The following is a 17,615-nucleotide window of genomic DNA, read 5'->3' as shown; positions in this document are numbered from 1 at the left end:
TGGCTGCTGACGAGGGACGGTTAGTTTTCTTCAGGGATCAACCCCCTGTTAGGTCACCCAAACCTAAGTGGTCAGCTCTTAGCCTAAGCCCATGTACATATGAACAACACTAGCTGGACTCGTGTGTGTGTGTGTGTGTGCGCGCGCGCGCAGCGCGCGCGCGCGCGCGCACGCACGTGAATCTAGGGGAGGATGTAGCAAGATAACGTGGAAGGAGTTGGAGGCAGGAAAGGGATGAAAATTATGAAAAAAAAAACCCAACATGTTCATGTATGAAATTCTCAAGAAAATGGTTCATGGAAAAGCATATAAATAAAGTGGCATTTATATTTAAAACAACAACAAAGTGGACCAGTTCTGAAGAACAACATGTGCATTTGACATCTGGTCTCCACATGCAGGAGTATCTGCATGGATTCTCACCTGCACACATGCATCTTTACAAACATGCATGCAAAGTTTAGTCTAGTGTCCCCTCAGCAATACTGCAGAGCAGTGGTTCTCAACGTTCCTAATGCTGTGACCCTTTAATACAGTTCCTCATGTTGTTATGGCCTCCAACCATAAAATTATTTCATTGCTACTTCATAACTGTAATTTTTATACTGCTATGAATTGTAATGTAAATATCTGATATGCAGGACATCTGATATGCAACCCCTGCGAAAGGGTCGTTCGACCCCAAGTGAGTCACAACCCATCGGTTGAGAACCACTGCTTGAATGCATTTTGCCTAAACAAAAGTACAACGTATAAAAGTATTTGGGCTGGTAAGATAGCTCAGTGGTTAAAGGTGCTTGCCGCCAAGGCTGAGGACCTGAGTTCAATCCTTGGAACTCACACAGTGAAAAGAGAGAACCAATTCCCACAAACTGTCTTCTGACTTCCACCTGCACACAGCAGCATGTACATATGTGCAAATGTAACCTGTGTGTGCACACACATGAATAAATAACCAAATGTAACCTGTGTGTGCACACACATGAATAATTAAACAAATGTAACCTGTATGTGCACACACATGAATAATTAAACAAATGTAACCTATGTGTGCACACACATGAATAGACAAATGTAACCTGTATGTGCACACACATGAATAAATAAACAAATGTAATAAAATATTTTATCTCATTTCCAGTCATTACTTAAAGAGGCTCTCTATGAAGAGAGTAAATACAGCACAGTATGATTACACAATTTTTTTCTTTAAAAAGGTTGTACACATACATAGATGTAGAAAACTCTCAGAAGCCATTTCCTGAAGTGTTTAACAAAGCTGATCTCTATATACTGGCATTTTAGGTAATTTTACTTTTTGAATGTATTGATAACTTCCTTTCAGTAAGTATGTATGACTTATAAGGAAGCTCACAAAAGGTATTTTTAAGGGACCAAGCAAAACAAGAAAGAAAAATCCATAATTTAAGACTCAGTCTTGGAGTGATACCAGGAAAATGGCAAAATAAGAGGTCCTGTGTCCCCTGCCACCCCATGTTCCCTATAGACAACAACAGTTTGGTAGTTGTCTGTACAGAAAAGTCTTCCTTAGTGAGATTTAGGAACTAGTCAGATGATGCAAAACTCTAGGACAAGAAAAAACAGAGAAAGCAGGCCTGGTCCTCCTGGAAGGCCTGCTCACCGTGGTCCCAGACATGCATCAGAGCAAGCCTGTTCCCTGTGGTCTATCCCTACTCAACCACTGCTCTGCCACCAGCCCCACCTAGCAAGGGACACGAAAGGGATTCTGCCTCTTCTTTCTCCTTCTCACAGGCTCAATGACCTTAAACCAGATTTCATATCCCAAAGCCAACTGGGATCTGGCTTCAGTCTTTCTCTCTGATGCCATCTAGGGGCAGACATGCCTTCTGAGGGATTATGGGATTATCTAAACCTGTCCATTTCCAGTATTAGGCCCATCAAGTTGAGCTACACCATAGACCCAACAGCAGACTCTAACCCTTCCCTATTACTCAGCTCCTTTACTGCTCCACATGGGCCTGGAGGAACCTCTGCCTGCCTGGGATTCTGTTCCCACACACACCTTTTCCAATAGTCCCACCATGTGTGACCCAACAGCAAAACTGCCCTGTAGGATGAAGGAGATAGTATGTCTCCTGGTAAACAAAAACAGAAGCATACTATCTCCACTCACAATAAGTGCCGAGGGGGATTCTTCGAGTTGATGTGAAAAGGTGCTAACTAATGGCACAAAAGCTGACAGTCCACTGCTAATGGTAAATAGAAAGACTATTTCACCATGATACTGGTGACGTGTAAACCACCATTAACACTTCTGTGCAAATCTGAAAAAAAAAAAAAAGGTTGTTAGGAAAACTATAACCACACATGTTCAGGGAAGCAATACAGAAGAAAATAAGCTCTGACATCAATTACAGAAAGTGTGTCTGGTGGACAGAGTAAATGGTAGAGTAATTGAAGCTGTTATCAGCTTAAAACAGCTGACTATAATAAAATGTCTGATGTGGAATTCATGATAACCGCAGAACAGAATGTACAGCAGATATACTGAAGGAAAAAAATTCAAGGATAACACCACAAAAAAAAATCATCAAACAACAGAAAAAGGGTAGGCAAAGTAGAAATGAAAATAACTAGAAAACAGCTAGAAAACAACAAAAAAGCAAACTTGGGTCCTAACCTGTCAACACTACATTAAATGTTAATGAAATAAAACTCCAATCAAATGATAGAGACTGACTGCCCTAAGCATATATTCTTCATAAGAGACGTACCTTAGATTTAAGGACACTAACTAATAGAGAGTAATATTCCACGTAAATGGAAACACAAAGAGATCAAGGGCAGATATACCCTGGTCAAAATAAACTTTCAGTCACAAGAGACAAAGTAAGTTATTATTCAATGATTTAAAAGGCAAATTCAACAATAATTTATAAGAATCATAAATATACATGACCTCACAACAAATACTGTAACTATAAATTGGGTTGATTGTTATAAAGGGAGAAGTGGGCAGCAGCGAAATAATTGCAGAAGTCTTCAGTCCCCACACTCTAGAGTGAACATGACATCCAGACAGCAAATAAGAAAACAAAACAGAACCTTAAAAACCAAGTGGCCCAAAGAGACACAGACAAGACTTTCATCCCAATGAGAAAATACACATCCTTGCCCTGTGCACATGAATCTTTCTCAGGATAGATTATATCCCAAGAAGCAATCTAAATTTGCACCTCCAAAGACCTACAGAAAGAAGAATAAACCTACCCCTTGTGAGCAGAAGGCAGGAAATAATAAAGGCTAAGGGAGAAATGAAGTAAAGAATAGACAAGATCAGTAAAACTAAGAGACAGTGTTTTGTAAAAGAGAGAGCAACAAATCCTTATCCAGCCTAACCAGGAAAGGGGAGAAAAGTTTCAAACAGAAAAACCTAGAAACTCAAGAGGAGACATTGCAATAGATGCCTCAAGGAAAGTGATGAATAATACAGGCACCATATTGGATAGTTCAAAAGAAATTAACAAATTCATAGAAACTAACACTTTGTCAAAAACAGAATCAAGAAGAAATAGAAACCTAGCAATAAAAACATGATAGTGGATGAGCAGCCCACTCAGGTCAAGAGAGCTCACAGGTGAATTATACCAAATACACAAAGAGCCTATTTCCCACCCCACCAAATGTTTCCAAACTACAGAAACAAAGTCATATAGACTCACAAAGGACCCTGAATAACAAATGCAGTCTTGAACAAGAAGAACAATAACCCGGAGGCTTATCGATTTCTAAATATATCACAGTCCTTCGCTGATCAAAACAGCAAGGTAGCAGGGTCGAGGGAAAGAGGGAAACCAGCAGTCCACAGCAGAAGGCTCCGAATTAAATCTACACGCTTAAGCTGGATGGGTTTTCCAAAGGGTACTAAGAGTGTAAAACAGGAAACACAGTCTCTTCCCCAGTAAATGGTGCTGGCAAACTGGAAGTCCACCTGGATAAATTTGGGAGAATTAAGTTGAGCCTTGGCATGCCGTATATAAAAATCAGTCCAAAATAACTTTACAACCTGACTTAAACGTAAGGCCTAATACTATAAAACTGGAAGATAGCTTCTGGGAAAAAGGTCTTGACAATGGTTTCTTAGAAAAAGTAGGTAAGTAGGGTTACATATAACTTAAGTTTCTATATAGCAAATAATAAATAGAGTGAAAAGAAACCCGTGGAATAGGAAGGGCTATTTGTAAATCGTATATCCAAAAGGAGTATGTAAGGACACTAGAGAATAAAGCGACAATCTGATTTTAAGCTAAGGTTGTAAATAGACATTTCTCTAAAGAAGATGTGGCCAGCAGGGGTTCAACATCACTCATCAGTGGGGAAATGCAAGCCCAAACCAGGGTGTTAACTTGTGCTTGTTAGAATAGTCATAATAAAAAAGCTAATGGTAAGTGTTGGAGAGGCGATGGGCAAGCAGGACTTGTATACCGGCGCTGGGATTGTGAACTGGTTCTAAGGCTGCAAATGCTGCATGATCTAACTGACATGTAGAATCTAAACCAGTTGATCTTACAGAAGTAGAGAACAGGATGGTGGTTGGAAGGTGTTGGGTGATGGTGGAGGAAGGGAGAGATGTAGCTCAAAAAGCATGGGGTTTGAGGAGGGATGAGCTCTGGTGATCTTAATGTCCAGTGCCGTGGCTGTGGTTATCAATGCTGTACTATATGCTGATGCTCCCCATCATACACTGAGATTACACCCTAAGAAACCCAATGTAAGTTGAAAATGGGTGTAATACACCTTATATACAACTTATATACTTATATACAACCAATATATTCTTGGTTGTCAATTTGCCTATATCTTGAATGGACTACAATTCAGAAATGGAGGGCACACTTGTGATCCAGATCTTGAGACAGTAAGACAACAAGCCTTTGATCTATATCTTGAGGTGAATGACACAAGCCTTTAATCTGAATCTTGAGGCAGGAAGGCACACCTCTAATCTGGGTCACACCTTCTGCTGGAAGGACAAGAAAGGGGGTTCATTCTTCACCTGCTTGCCCTTGCTTGGCAGTACATCCATCCTTCATGGGCATTGGAACCTACTTCTTCAGGATTCCAGCATATACAGAAGACCAGGTGGGACATCCAGCCTTGTGGGACTGAGCAATTACTGGATTCTTGGACTTTCCATTCACAGCTAGCCATTGTTGGACTGCAGCCTGTAAGTCATTCCAACAAATTCATTCATATATATGTATATGAATGTGTGTGTGTGTGTGTGTATATATATATATATATATATATATATATATATATATATATATATATATATATATATAGAGAGAGAGAGAGAGAGAGAGAGAGAGAGATTTATTCTATAAGTTTTGTGATTCTAGAGAACTCTGACTAATACATATACTGACCCTGAAAACTTAACCTAGCCTGCTAAGGACATATCCATGACAGCTGGATTGTTGAACAAAATCATCTAACACAAATATGTTTTATAATACAGTGTAGACAGCCTTGTGTAGTTAGGTGAATGTCTATATTCTTAAAAACTACAGTGACAGTGTATCCTGGTGAGCATTAGTTCTTCACTCTCATGGTCATGCACATGATTGAGGCTGTGGCTCACTACTATTGCCAGGTATCACCAGGAAATATCAAAACTTGTATTACCAGTTCCCTAAAATATCTAAATTAAAATCATTGTTTCTCCTTTGTATACTATTTCTACACCACTGTAAAGTTGAAAAAAATCCTAAGTTGAACTATCATAAAATAGGGGCCATCTGGATTTGAAATTTGCCAAGGGGGTAGACTTTAAGTGTTGTACACACACACACACACACACACACACACACACACACACACACACACACACATATAACTATTGATAAGCATATTTACTAGTTTGACTGTGGTAGTTATTTCACAATGTATATGTTCAGCAAAACCCTGGTGTGCGCACCTTAAACACACGTAATTTCTATTTGCCTATTACATCCCAACAAACTTAAAAAACAGACTCAGTCCCAAAATTTTAATGCACGAGCATGATCAATTGTCTTGTATACATACCCTGCATCTGAAGCCAAGAAAAACAGATGAGTTGATTTATTCCTGCTGGAGAAGGTTAAGCCAATGTCTAGGAAAAGCACGGTCCCTCATGCTCATGCATACAATGAAGGTCAATGGTGTCCCCATTGGATCATGGCAATCATTGTGCCCTGTAAGCTTAGTGAAGAGAGGAGCTTCATCTGTCATGTTCACCTGCATATCTCTAGGGCTCAGCACAGTGTCTGATTGCTTATTGGCAGGAGAAGTTAATAGTTCTCACCGCTCAGTGACAATGAGGACCGAGAACAGCGTTTGGCGATTCCCATTCTCTTTTGTTACATGACCAGCACCCCCAAGGGTAAGTGGCCTCAATTAACAATGGTATTAACTTTGCTAACAAGGATTCACTTTAGGCAGGGCATCATAGGAATTGCTCCTTTCTGTCATATTTGCCTTTAGCTGTGGCTGTGGAGGCTTGCGATCCAGATCTGGAACCACCTGGGAGCTTAGTCATTCACCTGCTCCTGACGCTGTGCTAACTGTCAGCCCGGGGACACCTCTACCGCTGCAGCCCACCTGAGCGTCTGTGCAGCCTGTCTCCATGTGGCACCGGCTTATCGTGGTGTCCTTGCACTCTCCAGCAAATGTCCCCAGAGCAAGACTCACTTGAAACTCTAAGGACTTTGGCTTGAAGGCATGTTTCCATCACGGTCTAGTCATTGTAGCAGTTAAATCAGTCGCAAGGGGGAGGGAAACAGGTTTGAAAGCTTGTTGAGGAGGCACAGGGGTTCTGCTCCAGCCTTGAAAAAATAATAACATGCCGTAGTGACACATGATGGGCACTGACTATTTGAAATCGCTTTTTATCTTCAGATGAGCTTGTAGTTAAGACTTACACATCATTATATTTATAATTCCATATTCAAATAATCCCTGTTTAATTATAGTGCAGCATTTAGAAAAAATAAATATACTCTTTTTAAAAAGATTTTACTTTTTTTTTAGCAACTTTATTATGTATATGTGTGTGGGAATGTGTACCACCTGTTTGTCCAAGGAGGTCAGACAGGGTATTGGACCCCCTAGTGCTGGAGTTGTAAGCAGTTAAGGGTCCCCCAAGGTGGGTACTAGGATCCAAACTCAGGTCTTCTGGAAGATCAGCAAAAGCTGTTTATCACTGAACCTTCTCTGCAGCCCAGTGAAGAAGCTCTTTGAGGTGAGAAAGACCTGATTTCCTAGGACATCATCGGAATTTATGACAAAAATATGACAGTTACATTATAAGCACAGATTCTCGCCCTAGGAACTTTACACAAAATTAAAATTAAAATGAGGGCTCTTGTGGATACATTTTCTAGGCAAAGGCAAAGACAACATGGCTGTATTTTGCTCGGGTGTGATTTCAGAGATATTTCTACTGAAGCAGGGCCCGAGAGCAAGCAACACTCTGAACACAAATGTCTCCCCAGAAATCACATTTTAAATCTTATCTTTTGCTCACATTGGACTTATAAGGGGAAAATTCCCTCCCATTCTGGAGGTAAAGCAGGGGCCTGTGCTATGTGAACAACAGGCTCTTTCTCTTCTGAGGAGTCTCAAAGACCCTGGGAAGAGGCATCTGCTCCCACTCTGGACTTGGAAAAGTGTGAAGAAAGCACCCCCACCCCCACCCCCACCCCCGCCGCCCCCTGCCAGATTCAAAGAAACAATGGGATCCGGGGACCATGTAAGTGAAATAAACTGAACTTTTTAAAATAGTCATTTGTGCTCTATCTACACCCAGGCAAAACTGCTTCCAGTGCCCTGGTTCATAAATCAGGACACATTACAGCCTCTCCGTTTGTTGAATTCATAGTTCTTAAAAGCCAGTAGTCTATGGGGTAACAGGCTAGATACTCAAAGAGAACCAAAGAAACAAGGCTCTTGCCCTCACAGCCCCACAGACACCAGAGGTAATAAATATAAAGGATTCTGTTATTCCCAGGACCCTGAGCAGCCACAGGGAAGAGCAGGCTGGAAGTGAAGTTGGGCAGAATTAAGATCAACTGGATAGCTCAGTTGTAGGGTGAGGGACTAATGGATGAGGACCTAGGGCCTCCAAGAATGCCAAAATCAAAGGCGGAGTTTCAATGATCGTCATCCAGAGCGGGGCAGGGGTCCAAGTTCGGGTTTGCCATATACTCAAGCCTGGGAATTTAAGGTACGGCTGGCTGTGTCCTAGGAGGTAGGACCTCTGTGTTACTAGTGCTTGGTGACTGAGATGGAGAGGGAGCTTAGGCTACAACAGAGAGCTCATCACACTGTTGGCACAGGGAGACAGGAAGAGATGGAGAGTGCACCCCAGTCCTTCACCGTCCTTCTGTGTTTAAAGTATGGTAAGTACCTCATAGTCCCCAAGTGTCACACAATGCCACAATGCCTTGACCGCGTCTGAAGTCTGCGTTCTCTGTGGCAAACAGCAGGCCTCAGAGTGGTTCACATGGAACTAATGTGGCTTCTTTCATCAAGTCCCAGTTGGGTGAAGTGAATCCCTCAACTGTTCCTCAGTGATTTTACCACCACGGAACGGACTATGGGAATAGCATAGGCACAAAAATACACTGATTTCATTAAGGTAATTACCAAACTTGTCATGATTCTCTTTGTGGACCAACTTGAGAATTGGTTAGCTAAGCAGAACAAAATGAGTCCTGGTGAATGGGTCAATGCTAATCTGGACCAGCATTTCTCAAATTGGAATAATAGGTAAAGCCTCTTCTAAAGGAGCTATCATTTATTTGGATTTTATTATGCTATATTACTATAAGTAAATCTGAAACCAGAAGTGAACTGTATTTTCAAGTTTTATTCAACACTTATTTTAATCAGACTAATACATGAATTTAATAAAATAGCTTTATATTGTTAATATGACAGATTTTATGTTCCAATGTTAAATTATTGTACTGAACATATTTAAATAATGACATTTATGCTAGGTTTTACATATTTCAGCATCCTGGCTTCTGTTACTAATGCAGAAACAAGGTCAAATAGTACAACTTAATATGTTGCAATATAACACTTTGGTTTGCTAGTGTATATGGTGTGTGTACATGGTGTGTTTGCATGTGTGTGTGTGTGTGGTGTGTGTTTGTGTGTTCTAATGGGTGTGTGTAAGTGTGCTTGAGGGAGCACATGTACATGAGTGTGCATTGAGACCAGAAGTCAACCTTGGGTGTCCCTCTTAATTGCTCTCCCCCTTATTAGTTTTTGCAGAAACTCCAGTTCACCCCCAAGGATCCCAAAGAAAAGCCAAACTGATAAAAACATGTCTGTCGATCTCACAATGATTGTTCTAAATGCAAACTAGGACAATAACAATAGAAATATTAGCTGACAATGAGAGACACCGGAATGGTCTGTGGAGGGCAGAAGGCCTGACAACGGTAACACGGGAACTTTCTAGAAGTATTCTATATCCTGCACACTTGGGGTCTTCCATCTCACTATATATGCCCCAATACAAGAACTGAGGGTTAGAGCCAGTGGGAATCAGTCCCCAGAGAAACACAGGCTCATTTTCATTTGTCAAGAAGATGCCCCGTGACTCCCATTCTGTTTCATCTACCAAGACAAGCACGTGTTTACAGAGCACTTCCTATTTGGACTTGTAATTCTAATTTAAGTGACACAATCCAGTGGAACTACTTCAGTGGTTGTTTGTTCCATTTCCTGTCCCAGTTCACCTTTGCCAGAGACCAAAGGATGTACCTGCCCTTGTGGACTCCACTAATACTTTCTACCATAATTGGTGAGGCAGCACTATGAAACTGCAAAGATCATTTCCAGACCCACTGATTCCATAGAAACAGCTGAGTCTAGCCCGGGGGTGTAGCCGTTTGCTCGAGTCTTCGTCTGGTATACCTAAAGCCCTGGGCTTGCCTCCCAGTACCACATCAGTCAGGCACGAGGATGGAGGCCTGTAATCCCAGCACCAAGGAGGCAAAGACAGGAAGATTGGGACACTCACTCTGGAGCATGAATTTGAAACAAGAATTTAAAGATTTAGTTTTATTACTTTTTAATTATGCGTATGTGGGGGGTGGGGTGAGTGCACATGAGTGCAGGTGCCCTCGGGGACCAGAGTCATTCGATGCCCCTGGAGCTGGAGTTACAGGCTACTGGGAGCTGCCGGATGTGGGTGCTGGGAACCATTTCATCACCTGGTGATTGTCTTACGTAGAAACTGCTCCTTCAGTCCGAGAGTCTAAGTGCAAATTTACACGGCTACTGTGCTCACACTGCTTGAACAATAAGTTACTCCCTAGTGCCCCACAAAAATAAGTTTCTGGCAGTTTCAATACAAAAATGTAATGAGATGTTCACAGAATATGTAGTGGAGGAGGCCTGCTCAGGAAATACTGGTGCTAATCCAATACTTGGTTTTGAAAATAAAACAGTTTTTTAGAATACTGATTTGGTAGGAAATACCATTAAGTATAAAGAACTCTGCTTCTACTCCTAGAAATAAAAGTATTGTTTCAACTTAATACAGATTTCAAATCCCCAATGTTACTAATGTTGGCACTTTCATTAATTAATTAAGACTGGCATGTGAAATTTCTTGCTGGAAGAATTTTGTTAAATGTAAATGCATGAGTAACCTGAAAAATACACACATACACACACGTGTATATATATATATATATATATATATATATATATATATATATGTACGTACATATATATGTACACACACATACACACATATATACATTTATATATATACATTTATATATATATATATATAATTTCTGAGCCTATAGGAAAATGGCTTTCTGTGTAAGCATGAGGACCTGAGTTCTGATCTCCAGCATCCATGGAAACAGCCAGGAATGGCAGCATGCACCTGTAGCTCCAGGGTTATATGCTGGGGCTAGGCTCAAAAAGACCCATCTCACGGACTAGGAGGTCGTCTTTAAAATGCCCTCACATTTTCTCAGATGTGCCCTTCCCATGAAAGAGGGAGAGAGCCCTTCCTTCATACCAGTGATGTGCTGAAGGGTGACAGTCAGCCCAGGCTAACATGGCACCCCGGTCTAACTGAAGCCCTGTCTCTGAATGGGTCACCAAGGGTCTGGGTTGACCAGCTGGCAGAGGAAGCCGGTGACAAAGGGTGAGCTTGGCCCGTTAGGTCCAGGGAAGCCACAGGAGGGCAGCAGAATCAGACTCAATCTCCAGTTAGCGTACCTTTAAAAGTGGTTTTTATAGAAGTCTGTCCCAGGACCCAGGCTTCAACCGCTGGGAGTCAGGTGGAGTATTCCTTAACTGCTTGTGTGCTTTAATCCAATAGCGCTTCTATTTGCCTTAAAGGGTCAAAGAATTAAGTGGGAAAGGAGGGTCTGGCAAGAGGATTTTCTGAGTAGGACAAGGTAAAGGCTTTTTTTTTTTTCTTTCCCCTCACCTCTGTCTGCTGGATGGGTGGAAATCCAGGGCTAGGAGCTGAAACATCAGGATAGAGGTGTGACCTTACGTTGAAGGGCAAGAAGGCAGCTGGAGATAGTCTAATATTGACAGTCAGAACAGGGGATGAGGTAAGCTACTGAGGAATTTTAATATTGATGGGACTACATAGTTCCTCGGTACAGTTGTCCTGGGGAGGGGGGAGCCTGCAGTCATAGACCAGCCCACAGTGGAACATAACCCGTAAGGGGGTTTCATCTGTGAATCGCAAAATACCCAGTAGTCAGGTTCTTGTTTTGGTTTTTTAATTGTGAGAATCAGTTAGAGTTGACACGGAGCATCCTAGTGAATGTATTGACAAGTATGGTGGGGGCTGGGGACCAACTTTCTGGGTGAGACAAAGGTAAGATGCCATTGAGACTTCTGAGTAGCCCTGGACGGTTAGAGGAAACGTCATCATGCCTTACACCAATAAACCAAAAGGCTGAGGTCACATCTTTATAAGATGAAATTATCTAGGGGAACCCATTTAAAAGATGATACTGCATAAAATAATCTTTTAAAAATCAGATAATAAAGAATGGATGTTACTAAATAGGTAACTAAGGCAATGAAAGTTAAGATAAAATAATTAGGAAGTCAACACCAGCAACTGGATGCACAAAGAAAAACTGATGTGTTTATGTACCAGGTAAAAAATGCATAAAAATAACTACGTTAAAATATCAGCAAATGTAGTGATCTGACAAATTCAATTAAAGGTGCAGACTTGAAAACAGGGTAAAATATTAGTAAAAGCTTCTCTAGCAACCTTGGGTTCATAGGACTGCATTTGTAGACCTTGGGGTTGCTGGAGTCACAGAAGGCCAACATCTCAGATGGAAGTCTGAAATTTAAGGAAGATTGTCCCTATGGCCTGCTAAAGGTGGGTTTCTCTAGATCAGTGGTTCTCAACCTTCCTAATGCCTCGACCCTTTACTACAGTTCCTCATGGTGTGGTGAGCCCCCAACCATTAAATTATTTTCATTGCTACTTCATAACTGTAATCTTGCTACTATTATGAATTGTAGTGTCGATATCTGTTTTTCTGATGGTCTTAGGTGACCTCCGTGAAAGGGTGGGACGATTCTCAGAGGAATTGTAGTGGGTAGCCATTCCAGCTTTGATCTGGAAGTTCCAACCCCCATTGAGACTTCGGCAACTGTCACGCCTACAAGGCGGGGCAAAGGGAGGCGCCTGGGGACCCGAGATCTGGATCGGCGGGTGCTCTCTCTGTTGCGGGACCCTGGACTGGAGAGGTGGACCAAGCAGAGCTCCAGAGAACACCGCTGGACTGCGATACACCTTCCTTAGACTCCGCGACCTACCTATCCCTTAATTTGTAAGTTACACCATTAAATAAATCTCCTTTTAACTACGTGGAGTGGCCTTAATAATTTCACCAATAAGGAATTGCAACCACAGCTTGAGAATTCCTGCTCTGGATAAATGTGTGTGTGTGTGTGTGTGTGTGTGTGTGTGTGTGTGTGTGTGTGTGTGTATGCATATATATGTGTGTGTGTCCATATATATCTATATATATGTCCACATATATGTCCATATGTGTGTCCATATATATCTGTCCATGTATATCTATGTCCATATATACATATACATATACATATACATACATACATACATACATATATATATATATATATATATATCCATTTTGAAGAAAGAAAAATACTAATTGCCTTCAGCTTGGCCCAGCTGTACTTCAGTCTTGGCCTCAGTGGAAATGCAGGCTCGGCCTTCTTCCTGCTCATATGGACCAGCGAGTCCACATGTGGCCTACTATTTTAATAAAGGCATCATTTTCAATAGAGAACACGTAATGACTAAAGTATGCACTAATCACGCCCGCATCTGAGAATCAGGATCACCATCCAGTTTGCAAACGTAGCATTGAAATATCAAGATTGACAACACATGCAGAATTACTGGCTGATGATAGGTAGGTCATCATCTCCGAGCATTCCTCTAGAGTCCAACAGCACCCTAGGAGGCCCTTGAGATTTAAAAGCTTTGAATTGTTACCAACTTCAAGTTGTTCAGTTTCAGACTTATCAGGCACAGTGAAATCTGCCATTCTACTCCATGAAAGCTGAAGGCTGAATGTGCCCTTCTCTCTCAGGGCCAGGTGTACCCCTCTCTGAGTCCTCGGCGCCAGTGTACCCCTCTCTCTGAATCCTCAGCGCCAAGTGTACCCTCTGCTCTGGTTGATCCTTGGCAGGTAATGGTGAACTGCAGCTGTTCCTGATGGTAGGGATCTTCTAAATGTCCATCCTTGAAACTTATACCCTTTAAATAAATATTAAATGAAAGCAACATTTTGTTACATGAGATTTTGATTTTAAAAACTGGCAGATACAAGTAAATAGGAACAAATACATACACGGACATGTTAGCTTACCCAGACAGGTACCTTTAGTGGTGGTTTTTTGTTTATTTGTTTTTTGTTTGTTGTTGTTGTTGTGTATGTGTGTGTAGTTGTATGGTTTTATTCATCCAATACCCAATAGATATGTATTATATAACAACCAGATGTATGGAATATTCCTAGCACTTGAGATAATACAATAAAAATCTTCTTTCATAGAATTTACTATCTAGAATTTTTTGATAAAAATGAAATCACCCCTTATCTACATTGTAAACCTTCTTTTAACCAACTTTAAATATATTATATTATATTATATTATATCATATCATATCATATCATATCATATCATATTATATGACTGGCAAGATGGCTGTACATGTGCATACTGCCAAACCTGATGACCTGAGTTCAAGCCCCAGATCCTACATGTTCAAAGGAGAGGACGAACTCCTACAGGTTGTCCTCTGACCTCCACACAAATATCATGGCATGCATACACCCTATGCACAGCACCAATCTGTCAATAAAATGGAATTTAAAGTTTAAAAATGTAGATTGCGGGCCGGGCAGTGGTGGCGCATGCCTTTAATCCCAGCACTCGGGAGGCAGAGCCAGGCGGATCTTTGTGAGTTCAAGGCCAGCCTGGTCTACAGAGTGAGATCCAGGAAAGGTGCAAAGCTACACAGAGAAACCCTGTCTCAAAAAAACCAAAAAAAAAAAAAATGTAGATTGCATGCATTTTCATGGTAAATATAGATCATTGCAGTGATTTTTAACTACTATTTAGTCATTTAGTATTTGAATGTTCCATTTTTTTTATAAAAGTCCATAATTAGAAAAATTAGTTTCTGTTGTTGTTTGGCAATATGGTATGAATTCACTTGAGACACTCTATCCATGGACTCACAATAAATCTGCATACTTAATCAATTATATGCATAAATGCAAACTTCACACCCCAGGGTCTTGATCCTTGATCGTAGACCCATTTCCAAGTCCGTACATGGATATTCTTTATTGTCCCCTTTACATTTCTTTACATGGATCTTCCATCTTTGAAAGCAGTTCATTATCATGAAGAGCGAAGCACTAAATATTCCTGTGTGGGAACCTAGCCACAGCTGTATGAATATTCATTCCTTCATTTAATCAGACAGTAATTGAAATGCATGCTTGGTGTAAACTGTAAGGAGAGTCCATTAAACGCAGGGTGCATGCTGCAGCAGGGTGCATGCTGCAGCGGGGTGCATTCTGCAGTGGGGTGCAAGCTGCACCTCGCCTCTCTTTTTCCTCACAGTCCAGCTGCATGGAGACAACACAGTACCCTCTGCACATTTGCTTCTCATACTGTTTCCTTCGGAGACCCCAAATGCACTACCCGGTGTCTTTGACCACACGGCGTCCACACTCTCCCCTTGGATGTTTCAGCATATCCACTCTTCCCCACCAGCTTTACCTGTTACTACAGCCTCCTGGTCTCACACAGACTAGACAAATGGACAACACTCTAGCACTGAGGCCTTGCTACACTCACTGCTTGGAAAATTTATCCCCAGGTTCCCACACCGCCCTCCTGTAACCCTTTAGATCTTCGCTGATCTGCCATCGTACAGGCAGTGTTTCCTGTCACATTAAAAACAGCAGGCCCCAAACCCACACAGGATGCTCCTGGTTCTCTGGTTCCCAAGGACAGTTTGTATTTTTTCACATGAACATGTCTTTTTAAGAGATATATTTTACTTTTATTTACATGTATGTGTGTGTATGTCTCTTTCTCTGTGTGAGTGTGCATGTGTGTATGTGTGTCCTTTGGAACTGGAGTTTCAGATGATTGTGAGCTGCCGCACACAGCAGGTGGGAAGCAAACTTCTGTCCTTGACAAGAGAGGCAAGCTCTCAACCGCTGGGCCATCTCTCCAGTCCCTCAAAGGCTCTCTGACATGTGGTACTCCATCCATCTACCTACTCACTTGTTTATTATTTCATCCTGCTACTAGACTGTAAATTCTATGAGAGCTTTATTGACCCTGTCTACTATTTATACCCTCAACCATGGAATGGTTATTAAAAAATTCACAAGCAGATTTTCAGTGGATCCTTAATAAGTGTGTGAAGAGCAGAGAGGGCACACATCAATCAGGTTGATTATACATTGATTCTTGAATTTCAGTTTTGTGAAGGTCACATTAACTCCATGGTCTTAGACAAATTTCTCAAAGTGACTTCTGGTTGTAGCAAGCACTCAACAAATCTTCCTTTCTGCTCCTTTTTGTTATTGTGAAGTAAAAAAAAGCATATCTTTTGACTTTCCTTCTCCTTAGCATACACAGCATCTACATGCTTCCACCTGGAACCAGCTGACTTGAGCTGCCCTGCGGTGTGGTCCAGCAATACCCTGTGGCTAATGCCAGGTCTAAAATTGCCTCACTCTGCTGGCATGAAGACACTAGGGCAGTTCTTTGCATGTGAGGACACTGTGACCTCCTTTTGCATAGCCCGACATAGCCACAGGATTGGTCTAAGGCTAGACCATTCATGTTCATAAGAACCTGGAACCTGAGATAGCTCCATATCCCTGAGCATGTGAGGGCTGAACCCTTTTCAAATCAGCTGTCTAATTCCTAGTTCTTAGCAGCAAAAGATTAATTAGCCAACCAAGAAGCCCATTTCCTTCCTTCACAGTTCAGAGGAAATGATCCAGCCACGTGTCTCACAAACTAATTTCCAGGAACATCTCACCAAGACTCAGGCTCTAAACTTGTTCCTTACAACATTTTTAAATTCACTCATCAAACTTTGTTCTTTTCTAGTAAATGCTGTGGAGAAATAACTACAAAACTTGCCAATAAGAGTCTTCCTGCATGAAGAGGATTGTAATTAGTTATAAAATGTTTTTCTACTGGTTCCCAACAGCATTTAATTGTTTCCTTCTCAGTATTTTATAGTAGCCAGTGAGACCCAAGAAAGACTATGTAGACTTAACTTGGACACCTTGTCTTCTCAACCCCAGTATATATTATTAAACATAGAAATGGAAGATTAAAACATACTATTATTGTTCTGATAAAAAATTAAAAGCTTTGGGTCCTACTCTTTTTTTGTATGATCATTTTGAATGTTTCACAGGTGGTGCAATTCAATGTATTACTCTCTACTAGAAAGTTATGTTAACTGTGGCCAAAATATTTAATTATGTCATTGTTTATAGATACATTTTGGTTGCTTAAAACAGAGGAGTGTTGAAATAGGATGTCTTGTGAATGCCTCCACCCTGAGGACTAGCTTTCATGGTACCAGGAGGTGCCATGCAAGTTTCCAAAGGAAGGAGGCCACCAGCTGTGATGCCTGTGGAGCACATCAGTGCCTGGGATAGCATGATGCTCCAAGGGTGTAGTAGCGGCACACCTATCTTGGTAGTAACCAACACCTTTCCACATGGACTTAAGACCCACTCAACAAGAGTGAAACCATGCCTGGTGCTGGAAATCTAGCTAATACACAATGCTAGTAAAGTCATGGGTATTGGAGAAGAATCTACAATCACAACTTTTGCTGTGAATTATTCACCAAAGAGGACCACTCAGACATGTGTTCAAGCCAATAGCTCTTTATTAGCAGGCCATTGACTACACTGGTGTTCAGGACCCGAGTGCAGTCCCAAGCCTTTCATGGGGTAAGCTTTTGGGCACAAAAA

The 17,615-nt window shown here is 41.4% G+C and overlaps 1 long non-coding RNA gene across 1 annotated transcript; it reads left to right on the top strand.

The window, feature by feature from the left end:
- The first annotated feature begins 5,050 nt into the window (after positions 1 to 5,050).
- LOC128111249 (uncharacterized) lies at positions 5,051 to 6,989 on the top strand. The gene is made up of 3 exons (XR_008218544.1): positions 5,051 to 5,209; positions 6,312 to 6,409; positions 6,511 to 6,989. It is a non-coding gene; the product is annotated as an uncharacterized LOC128111249 (long non-coding RNA).
- Positions 6,990 to 17,615: the final 10,626 nt, after the last annotated feature.

This window comes from Peromyscus californicus, unplaced genomic scaffold (genome assembly GCF_007827085.1).
Source record: "Peromyscus californicus insignis strain IS unplaced genomic scaffold, ASM782708v3 Scaffold_15__1_contigs__length_86483966, whole genome shotgun sequence".
NCBI lineage: Eukaryota > Metazoa > Chordata > Mammalia > Rodentia > Cricetidae > Peromyscus > Peromyscus californicus.
The sequence above is the reverse complement of the archived record's forward strand: the minus strand, read 5'-3'. Positions and strand labels throughout refer to the sequence as shown.